The sequence below is a fragment of the Rhinoderma darwinii genome, chromosome 3 (assembly GCF_050947455.1).
Source record: "Rhinoderma darwinii isolate aRhiDar2 chromosome 3, aRhiDar2.hap1, whole genome shotgun sequence".
Taxonomy (NCBI): Eukaryota; Metazoa; Chordata; class Amphibia; order Anura; family Rhinodermatidae; genus Rhinoderma; species Rhinoderma darwinii.
In genome coordinates, this window is record NC_134689.1 from 106335804 (window position 1) to 106357692 (window position 21889).

Here is a 21889-nt window from a genome sequence, read left to right on the forward strand (position 1 = left end):
GTGTGTGGACGCAATGTTGCTTTTGGTATAATAAAGGAGTAAATGAAGCATGAAATTACTAATTTATGGATGCTTTGAAGCAAGCCTTGATACACAGGTCAGGTTTTTCAGGGCAGGTTTCACAGTGGTAAATAGTGTCTTTTCTAATTCCCCTTTTGGAACACACTGCACCTTTTTTGTGTCCTTCCCTTCTTTGCAATTTGGGGCACTTCATTGGCAAATGTTGCCCTGGTACAATACGTGGACCATCGCTACCAGCTGACGTGCTTGGGCCCTCCCCTACCTGGTTCCCAAATAGAAATGCCTTGATAATTACCTCTTGAAAGTTAAGGAATGTTCCTTTCCAGCCTGCACATTGGGATAACACGTAAGCATTATACATTGCCATCTGTACAATGTGCACAGCCAGCTTTTTGTACCATGCCTTTGCTTTCCTCAGGGCACTATATGGCTTCAGTACTTGATCAGAGAGATCAACCCCGCCCATGTACTTATTGAAGCCGAGGATGCAATTTGGCTTGTGGGTCACTGTGGTGGTACCTCGTTAAGGGACAGGGGTGCTGCCTGTAGCGTCCATGGCCGCGGGCCATCCAGTTTACTTACATCCCGACGCCTGCAGTTATGGATCTGTGAGCGCTGGTCCCCATCACCTTCCTAGGAAACGCCAGCATTCACTTCTGCTTCGGTCTGCTGTGTCCCGTAGGGTGCCCGCTCTTAAAGGGCCAGCGCCCACATGAAAACAATTAACATCATCAACTCACATGATTTCCTGGACTATAAGAAGGCCTCTGCCCTTCCGATCCTTGCCTGAGCGTTGTTTGTCATATCCTAGTTTGTCTAAGCAAATGGTCTCCTAGTGTTTTCCAGTTCCTGTAATCCTTGTTCCTGTATCCTGTATTCTGTATCCCGTGCTATCCTGGTCAAGTGCCATGCTGAGCTCTAGTCGTGCTGTGCTGTATCTACGCCTGTCCTGCTGCTCCACACCTGACGTCTACCTTCTGCCTTGTCCCAGCCGAGCCTGCCTTGCTACTGTCCGATCTGCCACATGTACCCTATGCGAACTATAGACTGTGACCTGCGCCCTGTTGGCCAGCTGCCATACCGCTAAGGCAGTACAGCCCAGTGGGTCCACAAACCCAACGTGACAGTGTGCTCAGGCCATGGACCCTGCTGGTCGATCCAAGACCATGACAACGTCACAAGAGATGCAGGCGTATATATGCTAGACCTCCGATCTTGACAGGGCCAACTCCTCCAGGCCTTGAACATTCTCGACCCGTCGGCAGGAGGCACAAGCTGCCATTCCTCCTACTACACCTCCTGGCAATACTGTTCCTCAGACTACACCTCCTGGCAGTTTTGATCCTCGTTTTTCTTTGCCACTTCATATGATGGAGACGCAAGTACCTGTCGTGGATTTTTGAACCAGTGCCAGATCCACTTCAGCCTTTATTCAAGGGCATTTCCGTCTGATGGCGCAAGGGTCGCTTTCATCATCTCTATTCTTACTGACAATGCCCTTGCATGGGCGAACCCTATCTGGGAGAGACAAGGACCAGAGACCCGTGACTTCCAGGGGTTCCTCCGGACATTTCGCATGGTGTTTGAGGAGCCTGGATGAGTATCCCCTGCAGCGGCTTCCTTGCTGAACCTACGCCAAGGAGACATCTCTGTGGGCGAGTACGCCATCCACTACCGCACCCTGGCGAGAGAACTGTTGTGGAACAATTAGGCCCTGGTGGCTACATTCTGGCATGGACTGTCTCCTAAAATTAAGGACGAACTTGCCGCTCCAGACCTGCCATCTATCCTGGATGACCTCATCCTTCTGGCTGCCCGGATTGAAAGAAGGCTCCGAGAACGGCTCCAAGGGTTCATTGGGAGGGAGGTCTTCCTGGTCCGGTCCCTACCTTGCAGCAACCCCTGCCATCCTCAGATGCCGATCCTCCTATGGAGTCTGTGAGGATGGACCAGTGTAAGCTATCCACCCAGGAGAGACAACGCAGATGCACTTCGGGACTCTGTCTTTATTGCGGCCTCGGAGGCCATCTTGTGCAGTTGTGTCCCCCAAAAGCCCCAAAGCCTAGGGTTGGTAGGAGAGACAACCATGGGCAAAGAAGGACTCCCGTATAAATTGTCCATACCTGTGACTATAGTGTCCGGTGAGAAAACGCTTCAGGTCTCTGCGTATCTGGACTCTGGATCCGCTGCTAATTTCATTTGTAGAGACCTGGTAGACCTTCTTCAATTACCCACTACCCTCTGGAAAGACCGTTGATGTTTGCATCAGTAAATGGACTACCTCTGCCAGACCCAGTTATAGCTGTAACCAAGCCGCTGAGGCTCCAAGTAGGGGCTCTCCACTCTGAACTTCTATCGTTCTTTGTCCTGTCCAAGGCCGTTAACCCTGTGCTGCTGGGCCTGCCTTGACTCCAACTACATGCCCCAGTCCTGGACTGGAACTCTGGCCCAGAGGATGCACATGCGTCCGACCGGAGCGTCGTGAGAATGGAGCAAGGTAAGTACAATATATTTTTATTATTTAGGGGGGAGCGCTGTGTGGCAATATACATGGGGGGGTGCTGTGTGGCAATATACAGGGGGAGCCCTGTGTGGCAATATAAAGGGGGACGGCTGTGTGGCAATATACAGGGGGGAGCGCTGTGTGGCAATATACAGGGGGAGTGCTGCGTGGCAATATGCAGGGGGGGAGCTCTGTGTGCCAACATACAGGGGGGAGCGCTGTGTGGCAAAATACATGGGGGAGTGCTGTGTGGCAATATACAGGGGGAGTGCTGTGTGGCAATACACCTGGGGGAGGTCTGGGTGGCAATATACAAGGGGGAGCGCTGTGTGGCAATATACTAAGGGGAGCGCTGTGTAGCAACATACAGGGGGAGCACTGTGTCGCAACATTCAGGGGGGAGCACTGTGTGGCAACATACAGGGGGAGCGCTGTGTGGCAACATACAGGGGGGAGAGGGGCGCTGTGTTGCAATATACAGGGATGAGCACAGTGTGGAAACATACAGGGGGAATGCTGTGTGGCAATATACCGGGGGGGAGAGCTGTGTGGCAATATACAGGGGAGAGCGATGTGTGGCGATTTACAGGTGGGAGCGCTGTGTGGCAACATACAGGGGAGGAGCGCTGTGTGGCAACATACAGGGGGAGCGTTGTGTGGCAACATACAGGGGGGAGAGCTGTGTGGCCTCATACAGGGGGGCCTGTGTGGCACTATTTACAAGAGGAGCAAGGCTGTATGGCACTCTCTACAGGGGGCTGTGTGTGATGCTCTCTACGGGGGATGTGTGTGGTGCTAGCTTTAGGGGGTATGTGTGATATCTACAGGGGGTGTGTATGATGCTATCTACTGGGGGCTCTGTGTGGCACTATCTATAGGGGGCTGTGTGTGGTGCTATCTACAGGGGGCTGTGTGTGTGGTGCTTCACTTTACAGTGTTTGCCACAATTACAGTGAAGGAAATAAGTATTTGATCCCTTGCTGATTTTGTAAGTTTGCCCACTGTCAAAGACCTGAACAGTCTAGAATTTTTAGGCTAGGTTAATTTTACCAGTGAGAGATAGATTATATTTAAAAAAAAAAACAGAAAATCACATAGTCAAAATTATATATATTTATTTGCATGGTGCACAGAGAAATAAGTATTTGATCCCCTACCAACCATTAAGAGTTCAGCCTCCTCCAGACCAGTTACACGCTCCAAATCAACTTGGTGCCTGCATTAAAGACAGCTGCCTTACATGGTCACCTGTATAAAAGACTCCTGTCCACAGACTCAATTAATCAGTCTGACTCTAACCTTTACAACATGGGCAAGACCAAAGAGCTTTCTAAGGATGTCAGGGACATAATCATAGACCTGCACAAGGCTGGAATGGGCTACAAAACCATAAGTAAGACGCTGGGTGAGAAGGAGACAACTGTTGGTGCAATAGTAAGAAAATGGAAGACATACAAAATGACTGTCAATCGACATCGATCTGGGGCTCCATGCAAAATCTCACCTCGTGGGGTATCCTTGATCCTGAGGAAGGTGAGAGCTCAGCCGAAAACTACACGGGGGGAACTTGTTAATGATCTCAAGGCAGCTGGGACCACAGTCACCAAGAAAACCATTGGTAACACATTACGCCGTAATGGATTAAAATCCTGCAGTGCCCGCAAGGTCCCCCTGCTCAAGAAGGCACATGTACAGGCCAGTCTGAAGTTTGCAAATGATCATCTGGATGATTCTGAGAGTGATTGGGAGAAGGTGCTGTGGTCAGATGAGACTAAAATTGAGCTCTTTGGCATTAACTCAACTCGCCATGTTTGGAGGAAGAGAAATGCTGCCTATGACCCAAAGAACACCGTCCCCACTGTCAAGCATGGAGGTGGAAACATTATGTTTTGGGGGTGTTTCTCTGCTAAGGGCACATGACTACTTCACCGCATCAATGGGAGAATGGATGGAGCCATGTACCATCAAATCCTGAGTGACAACCTCCTTCCCTCCACCAGGGCATTAAAAATGGCTCGTGGCTGGGTCTTCCAGCACGACAATGACCCGAAACATACAACCAAGGCAACAAAGGAGTGGCTCAAAAAGAAGCACATTAAGGTCATGGAGTGGCCTAGCCAGTCTCCAGACCTTAATCCCATCGAAAACTTATGGGGGGAGCTGAAGATCCGAGTTGCCAAGCGACAGCCTCGAAATCTTAATGATTTACAGATGATCTGCAAACCTCATCATCAACTACAAAAAACGTCTGACTGCTGTGCTTGCCAACAAGGGTTTTGCCACCAAGTATTAAGTCTTGTTTGCCAAAGGGATCAAATACTTATTTCTCTGTGCACAATGCAAATAAATATATATAATTTTGACAATGTGATTTTCTGTTTTTTTTTAAAATATAATCTATCTCTCACTGGTAAAATTAACCTAGCCTAAAAATTCTAGACTGTTCATATCTTTGACAGTGGGCAAACTTACAAAATCAGCAAGGGATCAAATACTTATTTCCTTCACTGTATATTCAGAGGCACAGTGTTTGGTACTATTTTATTCAGGGGTACAGTGTATGGTGCTATTATATTTAGGGGCACAGTGTGTGGCACCATGATAATTTTATCTCCGTTTATAGGCATGGAAATGTTGGAAAAGTGAGGAGCCGAAGACATCTGTGTGGCAAATTCTGCAGAAATGGTTCATGGCTGGAGAAGTCATTATGAAACTACTAGAATCTGAGAAGACATCACCTCTGAGTCACTAGATTTATAGAGAATCTGTCACCTGTCCTGACATGCTTATTATAGGAAATCCTTGTATTTCACAAAAAGTCTTTGTCCAATCCAGGACTGATAGACAATTGCGTGTTACCATTCCCCTTGTCAGGAGGATGTGTCCCTGCACAACATGATACTGTCGGTATGTAGGAACAGAGCCCTTTGAGAAGGGGAATCGTAACACCCATATGTTAATGCTCACACATAAAGGTAGTGTTAGCAATAGTTACAATGCAGTGGAGAAGGGGGGCCCAAGTTTGGTTAACGGCCCAGGGCCTATGGTCTACTTAATCCGCCACTGGCTGTCACTATGATATTGCCGCCAATTGAAATGCGTTAAGTTGTGCAGGAGTTGCATGCACATGCAACATTTATAAGATTTTTATGCACAACATATACATAAAGACATGGGATTAAAAAAAAAAAAAACATTGCACAAAATGTCACAGAAGTGGACATTATTTGGTTTGGGTTTTTTTGGTTTTTTTCTTTGCTGATATTTTAGAGAATGCTTCCAGTGTGGCAGCAAATTCATATGTAAGACATTTCTTATCATGTTAGGAACCATAACATTATTGTCCCTATCTAATAGGAAATGATAAGAAGAAAAATAGAGGACTCCTATGGAGGATGTCTACTCTAATGACTCGTTGTTACACCTACTGTGCTACCGCACAAATTGACAAGGGCCTTCAGTGCAGGTCCACCCTTTCAATTCGTAAAAGACGAAGTTAGCCGAGTTATTATTTTGTCGATTATGTGAATAAGGCTTTGGAGTTCAAAAATCGGAGCTTGCGTTGATTTAAGAAAAAAAATTGTGTATTTAAAACTAGATATATAATAGTTATGTAGTCTAAGAATAAAAAGAGTTAGGCACTCTGACATCATACATATAATATTATACACACAAAAATTTGCCCACCTGAGTATACTGAACATTTTATACTCCAGGTAGGATCATAATTGTAGCAGGTAATGAAAAACAGTTTTCATAGTAAATATCTATCATTTGTTGAAATATTAATAACAATAATCATCATCGTCATACAAAAAATAGATTTTATGTAACTCTATTATGTGTCGTTATCATAAAAATACTCATAACATATGTTCAAAAATGTAAAAAAATAAAATAAAAACCAAACAAATTGCCATCTATTATATTAAATATAATACGTCTATCAGCTTGGTCAGTCTTGTAGTCAGTATATATCTTCTGCAAATCAGATACTGATAATATAATATCCTGTTAAATGGGTCTGCCAGGTTTTCGGAAGCTATCCATTTTTTTTACTGGATAGAATATTACAGCATGCTATGCTAGTATGACCTTTAACCCCTTAATGACCAGCGTATTTTGGACCTTAATGACCAAGCTATTTTTTACGTTTTTCAATCGTCGCATTCCAAGAGCTATAACCTTCTTATTTTTGCGTCGACATAGCTGTATAAGGTCTTGTTTTTTGCGGGACAAGTTGTATTTTTTAATAGTACCATTTTTAGGTACATATTATTTATTGATTAACTTTTATTAACTTTTTTTTGGGGCGGAATAGAAAAAAATCTGACATTTTGCCATTCTTTTTTTGCGTCCTAAATCTACGCCGTTTACCGTGTGGTATAAATAACACAATAACTTTATTCAGCGGGTTGTTACGATTGCAACAATATCAAATTTGTATAGTTTTTGTATGTTTTACTACTTTTACACAGTAAAAAGGCTTTTTTTTCTAAATGATTTGTTTTTGTGTCTCCATATTTGAAGAGCCGTAACGTTTTTATGAGGGCTTTTTTTTTGCCGGACGACTTGTAGTTTTTATTGGTACCATTTTGGAGTAGATGCGACTTTTTGATCACTTTTTATTAAATTTTTTTAAAGTCAGTATTCACAGAAAACAGCAATTTTTCCATAGTTTTTTATTAGTTTTTTTACTGCGTTCACCGTGCGGATTAAATAATGTAATAGATTTATAGTCGGGGTCGTTACGGATGCGGCGATACCAAATATGTGTAACTTTTTAACTTTATTTTGTTTTTTTAATAGTAAGCATTTTGTAAGGGGAAAAGCTGGGTTTTTCATTTTTTTCACATTTTTTTTTTAATGAACTTTATTAAACTTTTTTTTCACTTTTTTACTAGTCCCATTATTGGACTATAATATGCGATTCTGCGATCGCATTTATAATACTCCCTCCCTCTCTCCAAAACCACTCAGATGCGGTGCTCGCTATTGAGCACCGCATCTGAGGGGTTAAACGTGTGAGATCGATACTAATATCGATCTCACACGGCAGAGCAGGGACGCTCCCAGCCCTCAGCTGCCTCTAGCAGCTGAGAGCAGGGAGATCTGACAGCTCCCTGCTCTGTTTACTTATTTTGATGCCGCGACGTAAAAAGTCTATGGCATCGGAATAAGGCCCGTTAGTGACCGACGTAGAAACACGATGGGTCGGTCACTAATGGGTTAAAAAGCAACGGAAGCCTGAAGGAAAATAACTAATGCAAGTGTGAATAGAGCCTATATAATTTTATTCATAGAAATGTTAACAGATTTAAAAAAAGAAAACATAGCAGGCTCTGTTCACGCCTGCGTTAGTTAGTCAATTCCGTTGTTTAACTCATAGGAACAGAACAACAGAATTATCGGAGTGCCAGATATGTCGCATGACGGGTACCAATTGTGCCCGATGGACCCCGTTGACTAGTAATGGAGTCCGCAAGGGTCCCTCGTAGTGTGCGTCATTTTGCTTAAGCAAAAGTAGCACTGTATTTTTCCGTCTAATATGACGGAATCTATTCGGAGTAGTGTCGTCAAATTTGGCGCAAAAAAGTATTCCCTCTGTTAAAATGACAGAAACCGTGACAGAACCGGACGGACTTCATTATAAGTCAATAGTGTGTGTCGGGCACAGCGGTAGTATCCGTCATGCAACGGATCTGGCAGAGAAATTTACCTGGGAAAGTAATTTTCCATTGAACATGCTGTTACATCTGCAGGCATTATGTTATAGAGCACGAGGAGCTGAGCAGATTAATATAGATTTTTTGTGGAAAAATATTCAGTATAACTTGTAATGTATTAATCTAATTCTGCGCTTTTTCTGGGCCTTATAATCCATTGAGTGGGCTCACGCAGTGATTGACAGTTGCTTCTATATGTACACTCATACAGAAAAGACTGTCAATCACTGAGTAGGACCGCCCACTGGACTCCTACGCCCACGATAAGCAGAGGTTTAGATAAATACAGTTGCGTAACTATAGGGGTCGCTGCGGTCACAATTGCCCCACCCACCACATCTATAAAAAGTTACTATAGTAACTGGGGCCTATGTAATAAACTACACTGGCCACTGTTACTATAGTAACTAACAGTATACTTACCCTCCTGTTCCGGAGCACAGCGGTTCTCACGACTCTTCTCATCATGACGTCAATACACTGTGTGCCGAGCAAGGCCGGAGCCTAAGAGGAGGGTAAGTAGTCTGCTCTGGCCCGGGTTGTCCACTCCCTAAAAATTGATGGCCAATCCTGAGGATAGTCCATCAATAGCTGATGGGAAAGGGTCCGACTGCCGGGATCCCCGCCAATCAGCTGTTTGAAGTGGGTACAGCACTTGTACGCGCGCTGCTTCCCCTTCATTCTGGTCACTTGCTCACACTTGTTCATTCGCATGCTGGAGAAAGGTCCTATTGCAGGACTGAAACGGTGCACTTTTTTGTGATGTGGACTGAATAAATTATAGCTTTTTATTAGCTATTGGAGTGCTGCAAATCTCTTTTTGAATATTATATATATATATACATACATGCAAGCACATTTTTTTTTCGGGGCATGTATTGGGGCTATTACCCCTGACGTTTTAAGAGCTTAGTGATGCCCCTGGCTGCTAGTGCTGCGTCATTGGGTCACTTAGGAGACCCAGCGATGCAGTTGAAAGCAGGTCATCGGCCATAATAAGAAGTTTGGGGAGGCCCAAGAAGTACTTTTGAATCGGGGCCCATGAGCTTTTAGCTACGACCCTGGATAAATACATCACCAGTTATACTTAATATTTTTCCATAAAAATCTATATCAATCTGCTCAGCTTCCCCTTCCCCGTAACATTCAGGCCTGCGGAATCGGACTGAATTTTCAACGTGAAAGCTTCTCTTTAAAGTGTCTTAAAATGCAAGCCGTGCATTATGCTATAAGATCTCAGATATTAGTTCAGAAGTCATTTGATTTTTGCTTTTCGGTGGAAGTTAGCAGGAAGGTTAGGCAGGAACTTTCCACACTATGGCTAAACAGCTGGTAAGGGCTGAGGGATTTATCTAATTTAGAAGAACACACATTAGCTTAACAAGAGGACCCACGTACCTCAATAAAAGTCTTCGGTAACACCTGCTATAAGTCTGGACAAGTTATTAATTCCCCTCACCAGCTGTATATCCATATTTTCTTCCAAAACTCAAGGGATGCTCTTACTAAATAAACAATACCTCCTAAAACTTCAAGGGCAGTTTACAAGACGCAAGTATATTGTGAGTGAGACATACTGACAGAACAGTTATATTTGTATGGAACATAAACACAGAGCTAAGGTTGTGAATGCAGCAAAGCTGAGTTTATAAAACTACTGTGATATGATACGTTATCAAAGGTATTGCATAGAAATGCAGGATAATTTATTAATTCTAATACAATGAGTTATTACTGTGCAAACAGTTAAATGACAAATTTAGCTCTGCTACATCTGCATATTAACATGTACCTTTATGTTATTATATCTATTAAATTTCACGGTCTTATTTGCAGTAATTGCAGTAAAGTATTACAAAGTTTTTCATATTTACACTTGAAGAAAACAAATATACACCAATACTTTGTGTAGTCTCTTAACATAGGGTGTGTTCACATCAGTGTCACCTTTCCATTCATGGGCTCCCTTAGACCTTTCCGTTGGAGAAACCAATGAACGGAAATAAACGAAAACCATAGCTTCCGTTTGCATTAATATTGATTTCAATGGTCATGCTTCCATTGCAATTGGTTTATGTTTGTTTACGCTCCGTAAGTTTTCGTTTTTTTCAGTGGAAACAAATGCACAGTCAGCTACGCTATTGTTTCCGTTAAAAAAACGGAAACCTTACGGAACGGAGACAAACTGAAACCATTTGCAATGGAAGCATGACCATTGGAATCAATGGTAATGCAAACAGAAAACTATGGTTTCTGTTTGTCTTTCCGTTCATCGGAACGAAGGATGACGCTGAAGTGAACAGGCCCTTATAGCAACATTATCTTTGAAAACATATAAATAATAGATGTATTACTGCCATAGGTAGGAGACTGACTAACCTCATTGCTATATGAACCTGAAAAAAAGCAAAAAAGCAACTGAACAACCGAAAAGAAGTCCTAGTTCTAGTTCAGTGATCTTTAACCTGTGTCCAGTGATCTGTAAGGGCATGCTGGGATGTGCCGTTTCTAAATAGATGGGGAGGCACAGGTTAGAGACCACTGATCTAGTTACTTGCAACTATCAATCATATATATATATACATACTAGTCCTTCTCAATGAATTAGAATATCATCAAAAATTGTATTTATTTCAGTAATTCAATTCAAAAAGTGAAACTCATATATTATATAGATTCATTACACACACAGTGATCTATTTCCAGCATTTTTTTCTTCCAATGTTGATGATTATGTTAATAATGGCGGCCATTATACCAGAGTCGTGCACACGCCGGGAGGTTGTTCTAGCACGAAAACAGTGCTAACCGGCATGTAACAAAATTCAATATATAATCTAATCCCTGATGACGTATCACTAAAACAGGTGTTACTGAAACGCGTAGGATTACTTTGCAGTAGATGGTCCAGTGTATCAGTTATACAGTTTTATAGGGAGAGATCGTGGTCTATGAGTGGGTTCACTATCTATCACCCATAGACTTTTCTCACAAGCTCTGACCATTTGCTTGTGCCTGCATTTAGATACTTAGGACTTTAAGGGCCATTTTTAAGAATTATACTATTAAAATAATTCGAATCGTTCTCTTCAGGCAGTGACTTAACCACTTATATGCCATGATCAAAAGCGATCGCGGCATCTTAGTGGTTTGTAGCAATCGGCATGGACACGACGTGATCGTGATGATGCCGATGTCGATAAATTCCTTGAGGGGTATAGTTTCCGAAATGGGGTAATTTTTTTGGGGTTTCCACAGATTTGTTCCCTCAGGGGCTTTACTAATGCTGTTTTAAATACTTTGAGGGGTTGTTTTTAAAATGGGTTGATTTATGGGGGTTTGCATTGTATGGGCGCCTCAAAACCACTTCACAACTGAACTAATTCCTGAAAAAATAGCCTTTTGACATTTTCTGGAAAATGTGAGAAATTGCAGCTAAAGTTCTAAGCCATGTAACGTCCTAGAAAAATAAAAGGATGTTCAACAAATTATGCCAATCTAAAGTAGACATATGAACTGTTAATTAGCATTTATTTTGTGCGGTATTACTATCTGTCTTACAAGCAGATACATTTATATTTAGAAAAATTCGAATTTTTGCACTTTTTTGCTAAATTTTGGTGTTTTTCACAATAAAATACTGAATGTATCGACAAAATTTTACCACTAACTTAAACTTAATGTGTCATGAGAAAAAAAATATCTCAGAATCGCTTGGATAGGTATAAGTATTCCAGAGTTATTACCACATAAAGTGACAAATGTCAGATTTGAAAAACGGGGCTGCGTCCTGAACATGCAAACTAGTCCATGTCCTTAAGGGGTTAAACCAGGTATTGGTACTTTTGGCAGTGTGAGCAGGTGGGAAAGTCCTGCTGCAGAGTAAAATCCGCATCTCCATAAAGCTTGTCAGCAGAGGGAAGCATGAAGTGCTCTAAAATTTCCTGGTAGACGCTGCGCTGACTCTGGACTTGATATAACACAGTGGACCAACACCAGCAGATGACATGGCTCCCCGAACCATCACGGACTGTGGAAACTTCACACTGGACCACAAGCAACTTGGATTGACCCCTCTCCACTCTTCCTCCAGACTCTGGGACCTTGATTTCCAAATGAAATGCAAGCCATAATCATGAACATTAAAAGAAAAAACTGCTGGAAATAGATCACTCTGTGTGTAATAAATCGATATAATATATGAGTTTCACTTTTTTAATTGAATTACTGAAATAAATTAACTTTTTGATGATATTCTAATTCATTGAGAAGGACGTTATCTACAGGGTGGTCTGTATGGCGTTATCTACAGAGGGGGCTGTATGGCGTTATCTACAGAGGGGGCTGTATGGCGTTATCAACAGGGTAGACTGTATGGCGTTATCTACAGGGTAGGCTGTATGGCGTTATCTACAGAGGGGGTTGTATGGCGTTATCTACAGGGGGGCTGTATGGCGTTATCTACAGGGTGGGCTGTATGGCGTTATCAACAGGGAGGGCTGTAATCAGAGGCGTAGCTAGGTTCTCCAGCACCCGGGGCAAAGATTCAGTTTGGCGCCCCCACAACCTCTTTCCCGACATCTCCTTCCCCCTCGCCGTGTTTGTTTTCTCTACCAATCGACGTGTCATTTATTTTTATGTAACGCGAGCATAAAAACATTTGTACATTTTACAAGCAATATGGTACTAACAACAACAGAACCAAGCTCAGTACATATATACAACACCAGAACAAAGCTCAGTACATATATACAACACCAGAAGCAAGCTCAGTACATATATACAACACCAGCAAAAATACAGCTCAATTTAGTGCAACCCCTGCCGTATAGGTATGTACGGCGTAAAACTACAGCTCCCAGCATGGCCCAAACAATGATAAGGATGTGCTGGGAGATGCCGTTTCACAAAAAATAAATCCTATCATAATCATACCACCCATCATCTCGCTGCAGATCATACAGTGACTACAGTGCTGAATAGAGGCAGAATAAACATTTACATTAAGTGACTCACCGGTGACGTCTCAGATTCTAGTTCTTTTTCTCCATCCGGTCCAGACCTCTATGGTGGCTTCTCCCGGTCACAGACCATTTCTGCAGTTTGCTGCTCACATGTCTTCAGTTTCTCACTTTTCCAACATTTCTGCACCTATAAATAAATATAAAATTATCATTATACCACACACTACGCCCCTAAATATAATAGCGCCATACACTGCACCTCTAATTATAATAGCACCATACACCGTGTCACACACACACACACACACTGTGCCCCCTGTAGATAGTGCCTGCCATAGAGCCCCCTGTAGATAGTGCCTGCCATAGAGCCCCTGTAGATAGTGCCCCCATACAGACCACCCCTGTATATAGTGTCCCACAAATAACTCCCCCTATAGTGCTCTACAGATAGCCCACCCCTGTATATAGCCCCCTGTAGATATAGCCCACCCCTGTATATAGTGCTCCACAGATAGCCCAACCATGTATGTAGCCCCCCTGTAGATATAGCCCACCCCTGTATATAGTGCTCCACATATAGTCCACCCCTGTATATAGTGTTTCACAGATAGCCCACCCCTGTATATAGCCCCCCTTGTACATATAGTCCACCCATGTATATAGTGCTCCACTAGATAGTCCACCCCTGTATATAGTGGTCCACAGATAGCCCACCCCTGTATATACTATATACAAGGGTGGGCTATCTGTGGAGCACTATATACAGGGGTGGACTATATGTACAAGGGGGCTATATACAGGGGTGGGCTTTCTGTGGAGCACTATAGGGGGAGCTATTTGTGGGATACTATATACAGGTGTGTGCTATATCTACAGGGGGACTATATACAGGGGTGGGCTATCTACAGGGGGACCATATCTACAGGGGACCATATCTACAGGGGTGGGCTATATCTACAGGGGTGGGCTATATCTACAGGGCTGGGCTATATCTACAGGGGGCTATATACTATATAGCCCCCCCTGTAGCTATAGTCCACCCCTGTATATGGTGCTCCATAGATAGCCCACCCCAGTATATAGCCCCCCTGTAGATATAGTCCCCCTGTATATAGCCCACCCCCTGTAGATATAGTCCACCTGTATATAGCCCACCCCCTGTAGATATGGTCCCCCAGTAGATAGCCCACCCCAGTATATAGCCCCCTGTAGATATAGTCCCCCTGTATATAGCCCACCCCCTGTAGATATAGTCCACCTGTATATAGCCCACCCCTGTAGATATAGCCCCCCTGTAGATATAGTCCCCGTGTATATAGCCCACCCCCTGTAGATATAGTCCACCTGTATATAGCCCACCCCCTGTAGATATAGCCCCCCTGCAGATATAGTCCCCCTGTATATAGCCCACCCCTGTAGATATAGCCCCCCTGTAGATATAGTCCCCCCCTCCCCGCAGATACAGCCACACTTCTATTACAATTTAAAAAAAATAAAAAATATTCAAACTCACCTTATTCCCGCACCCACGCTATCCGGCAGCCATGGAGACCTGCTCCCTTCTGCGCAGGTCTCCAGGGGGTTGAACGCGGTGTCTATGAAAGGCGCTGATTGGCTGGGCAGGATGACTTTCCCTGCCAGTCAGTCAGCGCCTTTCATCGACGGAAGCGTCACTGGTACAATTATAGTGAAGGAGGTGACGCTGCCCCACACGTGCCCCGCCTGCCCCCCCTAGCTACGCCCCTGCTGTAATACGTTATCTACAGGGGTCTGTATGGCGTTATCTACAGGGGGGGGCTGTAAAAAGGCACTATCTACAAGGGGGGGTTGTGTGACACCCAGGGGAGGGGGGTGCCCCAGTCAAAAGTTTGCTATATAGCCCAGTTTTTCCTAGTTACGCCCCTGCTATCTATCTATCTATCTATCTATCTAATCTCCCCAAGCCATGGAGCTGATTAAAAAAAATCTAAAATGGGTAGCATCAATGAGAGTAGTCAAAATTAGATTTAAGTTGATGATGTTTCAAAATTAATAGGAAAAGAGTTGTCAAATTGATCAAATTAAAATACCAATGGCTTGTTCATCCCTTCCAACTAGACTTTGGTGCAAAATATTCAAAGATGATTTCATGAGGGGACCGTTTAGATCTGAAAGTGATTGAAATGACCAATCTTTTGATATTGGATAGCATTTTAAGTGTTGATGTTACAGAAAATAGAATTGATGTAGAAAATACAAATGAAGCAGGGCTAAGATTTATATAAAACTGTACTCTTGGGTGTACTAATGGGAAAATTTGTGGTAAATACATTTTTATTTTTTTTTGCAATAAAGGAAACACAACCACTTTGTGGAACATGACTAATGCAGATCTGAAGAATTACCAATTCTATATGTTTTTCTCTTGGAAGACAGATGTTGAATCAGTTATACAAGCCAAGTCACAAGGGACATAAAGAGAAAAACTTTGATCAGTACTAACATAATTAGCTTAAACTGTAAATAAATGCAATGGATCCTTCAGACCCAGTTCACCCTGAGTTTTTTTACGCTGATTTTGAAGCGGTAACCGCATTAGAATCAGCGGCAAAAAACGACCGAAACTGCTTCCCATTGATTTCAATGCAGGAAAGAATTTGCAGGCAGGTCAAAATCAGCCTCAAAATTCCTGAAGGAATTTTTCTACCTGCAAAAAAACTTTGTGTGAACAGGGCCAAAGCGTTTCTTTTGCCAGTGGCACTCAATGGACGCAGGCAAAAAACTCAGCGAAAAACCCCATAAGGCTGGGTTCACACGTGGCGGAATTTCACTTAAATTCCGCTGCGGACACTCCGCAGCGTTAATCCGCAGCGGAGCCGTTTCTGCATTGACTTCCACTTCTATTTAGAAGTGTTCGTTTAGACGATGCGTAACATTCCGCTGCGGAGCATAGGCTGCGGAGCGGAATTTGGTGTCCGCAGCATGCTCTGTCTGTTGCGGAGCAGTGGCGGACTCATGGCGGAATTTCTCCATTGACTTCAATGGAGATTCTAAGTTCCGCAATGAAGTCCGCAGCTGTCATGCACATGTTATGTGTGCTGCGGATGCGTCTTGCTTTTTTGCCATGACATTTCTTCATTCTGGCTGGACCTATGTATTTCTAGGTCTACAGCCAGACTGAGGAAGTCAATGGGGCTCCCGTAATGACGGGAGCGTTGCTTGGAGACGTCTGTAAATAGTCACTGTCCAGGGTGCTGAAAGAGTTAAGCGATCGGCAGTAACTGTTTCTGCACCCGGGACAGTGACTACCGATCCCAATATACAGCAACCTGTAAAAAAATATAAGTTCATACTTACCGAGAACTCCCTGCTTCTGTCTCCAGTCCGGCCTCCCAGGATGACGTTTCAGTCTAAGTGACGGCTGCAGCCAATCACAGGCCAAGCACAGGCTGCAGCGGTCACATGGACTGGCGCGTCATCCAGGGAGGTCGGGCTGGATGCCGAAAGAGGGACGCGTCACCAAGACAACGGCCGGTAAGTATGAAATTCGTTTACTTTCACTAGGGAAAGTGCTGTCCCTTCTCTCTATCCTGCACTGATAGGGAGAAGGGAAGCACTTTTCCCGCAGTCCGCAGCAGCTAGTCCGCATCAATTTACTGCACATTTTGTGCAGATCCGCAGCAGAATCTGCAACGCAGATTCTGTGCGGCATTGATGCGGACAGTTGCGGAGGAAATCCGCCACGTGTGGTCATGCCCTAAAAATCCGTGTGAGCAGGGCCTTACTTTGGTGAATATTGATATTAGGCATTATTTTGCATGTTTTCAAAATGTTTGATAGTTTGCAGTATAGGTTGCACTTTAATTGAGCACATGCACCAAGTTCATAAAATACAACGTATAAAATAAAATACAACATACAAAATAAAAGTGTAGGCAGCCTATAGGAGGTCTGATCAAGCATATACATATTCTAGACTTTAAAAACTTGTAGAACATAGTAGTGAATGGCAGTTACGGAAGCAGCATTACATGTGAGCTTTGCTGTTTCCGTAAGTACTATTCAGTTCTATATGAGTTACAAACAGCATAGCTCAGGTGCGGATTGGGAGCTTAAAGTGGCCCTGGAAAAAAATCTAAAAGTGGCCACATGTTGTGGGTGGGGCCAGCACAAGTGGGCGGAGTCAGCAAACCGTTAGCTGTAGCCACATTGGTGATAGATGTAATAATGCAGCCTTATTATCATTGTCAGCATTGGGCTGTGTTCACATCTGCATTGGATGCTGTTAGGCGGATTTCACACCACAGTATTTCTATTAATATAATGTATGTGCTGATAAAGCTCCCAGGAGATGCATTAAATGGTTTAAAATGCAGATGTCTCTGCTATCCGTCCCCCAAAGGTGCCCATGTTAAAAAAAAGAGCGCATTTATATGCATTGGAATAGCGCAGCCTTCAAAGCTATTCCACGCAGCAAAAAAAAAAGCATTTTTAGCCTCCTTTGGGTGTATGGCGGTTTATGGATCCATTTATCATAGGCATCAGGAGCTTTCCCGCCACATGCAGTAAATACCTTGGTGTGAAAGAAGCCTTAGGGTATGTGCACACACACTAATTACGTCCGTAATTGACGGACGTATTTCGGCCGCAAGTAGTGGACCGAACACAGTGCAGGGAGCCGGGCTCCTAGCATCATACTTATGTACGATGCTAGGAGTCCCTGCCTCTCCGTGGAACTACTGTCCCGTACTGAAAACATGATTACAGTACGGGACAGTTGTCCTGCAGAGAGGCAGGGACTCCTAGCATCGTACATAACTATGATGCTAGGAGCCCGGCTCCCTGCACTGTGTTCGGTCCGGGACTTGCGGCCGAAATACGTCCGTCAATTACGGACGTAATTAGTGTGTGTGCACATACCCTTAGAAGTTTCTACTGCAGGTAAAAAATAGTGACCAAAATAGTGCAGTATGCGGCGCTATATTGTCTGGTAAAATGCTGGGGAGCAAGTAGTAGGGGTACTATGGGGAACAGAAAGTGGCAGGGGGATCTCATGGGGTGCAGGAGACACTGAAGGAGATTTTGAACCTTTATTTGTGGTGGGGGGACAGATGGTGGCAGAGGCTCTGTGGGAGGAGGAGAGTGGGGCATAGAAAGAGGTTAAGTGGGGGGCATGGGGGAGATTGTTGGTGAAAGCTGGGCCATATTTAGAGTTGATGCTGCCCTATAACTCGTGAAGTTATGGAAACAGCTTAGCTCGCTGACATTGTGGCTCCCGCGCTGGACCCAGGAAACGTAAGTGTAATAATTCCTTTCCTTTTTTATGTGTTACTAATTATTTCTTTTTGGTGTTTTTTACAGGTTCAAATGTAGGACTACTTTGGATTTGAGGACTACTTCGATGATGAAGTTTTTTTTTATTCTCAATAAAATGGTTAATGAGGGTTGTGTGGGGGTTTTTTATTTCAATAAAATATTTATTTTTAATTTAACTTTATTACTACTGCCTTAGCAATGGCTCATGGCTAATTGACAGCGTCCATTACTAAGAAGGGGCCTAATATTAGATTGTGAAAAGGCTAACACTAACCACCATTATTACCGCAGTACCCACCGCCACCAGGGGTACTGGGAAGAGCTGGGTATGATCCAGTACCCGACAATCTGTAGTGATGGTTTGGTAGTGGGACGGCCGCAGGCTGGTATTAGTAGGCTGGGAAAGCCCTTCCCACCCTGGTAATCCTAGCCTGCTGCTGCTGTGTTGTTTCTGGCTAGTTATGAAAAATTGTGGGTACCCCACGTTGTTTTTCTCGAATTCATTTATGTTTAAAAACAAAATTACATGGGGTCTCCCCTATTTTTCATAACTAGCCAGATAAAACACAGCAGCAGCGCATTACCAGGATGGAAAAGGCCATGGTTCTTGGGCTTTCCCAGCCTAATAATACCAACCTGTGGCTGCCCCATTACCCGACTATCACTACAGATGAAAAAATAAAGGGAGGAAACCTCCAGCTCACCAGTTAAGTGCGTCTCCTGACTCTCCGCTCGGATTCCCGCTACGGCTGGCGGTATATAATGGAAAAAACAGAGGAAGTAATCCAGCGCTGAGTCCAGTTGTAAGTTAAAAAGGAAGCGTTGTTCCCATCTTTATTGGAGTAATACAATTAAAAATCGTAGGGAGACGCAGTCCCAGAAAAATTGTGAGTAGGCGGTGTGCCCTGGCCTACGCGTTTTGAGCAGCTCCTGTGCTCTTAATCATGGCAAAATTTGCCATGATTAAGAGCACAGGAGCTGCTCGAAACGCGTAGGCCAGGGCACACCGCCTACTCACAATTTTTCTGGGACTGCGTCTCCCTACGATTTTTAATTATATTACTCCAATAAAGATGGGAACAACGCTTCCTTTTTAACTTACAACTGGACTCAGCGCTGGATTACTTCCTCTGTTTTTTCTATCACTACAGATGGTCGGGTACTGGATCATACCAGGCTCTTCCTGTTACCCATGGTGGTGGTGGGTACCGGGGTAAAAATAGGGGTTAGTGTTAGCCTTTTCACCAGCTAACACTAAGCCCCTCCTTAAGAATGAACACTGTTAATCACACAACGGCCATTACTAAGGCAGTAGTAATATACAGTAGTTTAAAATAAAGACACATAAATATTTTATAGAAAAAAAAACACACACAACCCTCGTTAACAATTTTATTGAGAATAAAACAAATCGCATCGAAGTAGTCCTCGAATTTGAAGTAGTCCAACAACTGAACCTGTCAAAAAAAGAAATAATCTGTAACACATAAAAAACCAAAACAATTATTATACATCCCTTTCCTGAGTCTAGCGCTGGAACGATGGGAAACTCCTAACATCACTGCCCATATATGGATAGTGACATCAGGAGAAGTGCTGGAGTCCCCGAGCAGAGCGGTAGTAGAGGCTCTGATCCGGGACTACGGTCCAGGGAAAGCTCCTGACATCACTGTTCATATATGGAGAGCGATGTCAGGGGCTTCCCCAGAGTCAGAGTCCCCGGGCATAACACTAATAGAGGCTCTGCCCCGGGATTCTGTCCCTGGGAAAAGTCCAGACATCACTGTCCTTATATGGAAAGTGACGTCAGGAGCAGTGCTGGAGTCCCCGAGGCAGAGCGCTAGCTGATGTTCTGCTCGGGGACTTCAGGCTGTATTAATAGCCCCATTGGATTTTAATGCAGCCATGTGACGGCCGTAAAAATAAATAGGGCCTTAAGGGTGCATTGAAAAACATTAGATGAATTGGAATAACTAACTGCCTGTCCCCACTGTTTGCATGCAGCCTATTCTCTGAAAGCCCCTCAGCCTCACAACACACACACACATATATAAATTTTATATATATATATATATATATATATATATATACACACAATATATATATTTATACAGTGAAGGAAATAAGTATTTGATCCCTTGCTGATTTTGTAAGTTTGCCCACTGTCAAAGTCATGAACAGTCTAGAATTTTTAGGCTAGGTTAATTTTACCAGTGAGAGATAGATTATATTTAAAAAAAAACTGAAAATCACATAGTCAAAATTATATATATTTATTTGCATTTTGCACAGCGAAATAAGTATTTGATCCCTTTGGCAAACAAGACTTAATACTTGGTGGCAAAACCCTTGTTGGCAAGCACAGCAGTCAGACATTTTTTGTAGTTGATGATGAGGTTTGCACACATGTTAGATGGAATTTTGGCCCACTCCTCTTTGCAGATCATCTGTAAATCATTAAGATTTCGAGGCTGTCGCTTGGCAACTCGGATATTCAGCTCCCTCCATAAGTTTTCGATGGGATTAAGGTCTGGAGACTGGCTAGGCCACTCCATGACCTTAATGTGCTTCTTTTTGAGCCACTCCTTTGTTGCCTTGGCTGTATGTTTCGGGTCATTGTCCTGCTGGAAGACCCAGCCACAAGCCATTTTTAATGTCCTGGTGGAGAGAAGGAGGTTGTCACTCAGGATTGTCCTTCACTGTATATATACACACACACACACACACACACACACACACACACACGCACACACACACACACACACACACATATGCACACACATACATACATATATACATACATACTGCATACACACTCACACATATATACATATACACATATACACACACACACACACACACACTCACACACACACACACACACACACACACACCTATACTGTAGAAAACAAATACACGCTGGGAGGACAAAAACACTTAATTTTAAGAAAGCCAATTTCCCCAGGATGAGGGCTGCAAATCAGGATATAGACTGGGAATAACTAATGTCAAATAATGGTACAAATGATAAAGGGGAGATTTTCAAGTCTACTTTTCGTAATTATAGTGCAAAATTTATTCTTATAGGTAACAAGTAAAAATGACTAAAATTAAACCCCACATGGCTTACACCTTCGGCAAAAAGGGCAATGCATGACAAAAAAAGGGCATTAGAAAAATACAAATCTCAGGGTACATCTGTAGCCTTTTTAAATTATAAAGAGCTTAATAAAATCTGTAAAAATGTAATAAAATTAGCAAAAATACAAAATGAAAGGCAGGTGGCCAAGGATAGTAAAACAAATCCCCAAAAATTCTTCAAGTATATAAATGCAAAATAGCCAGGGTCTGAACATGTAGGACCCCTAGATAGTGGTAAT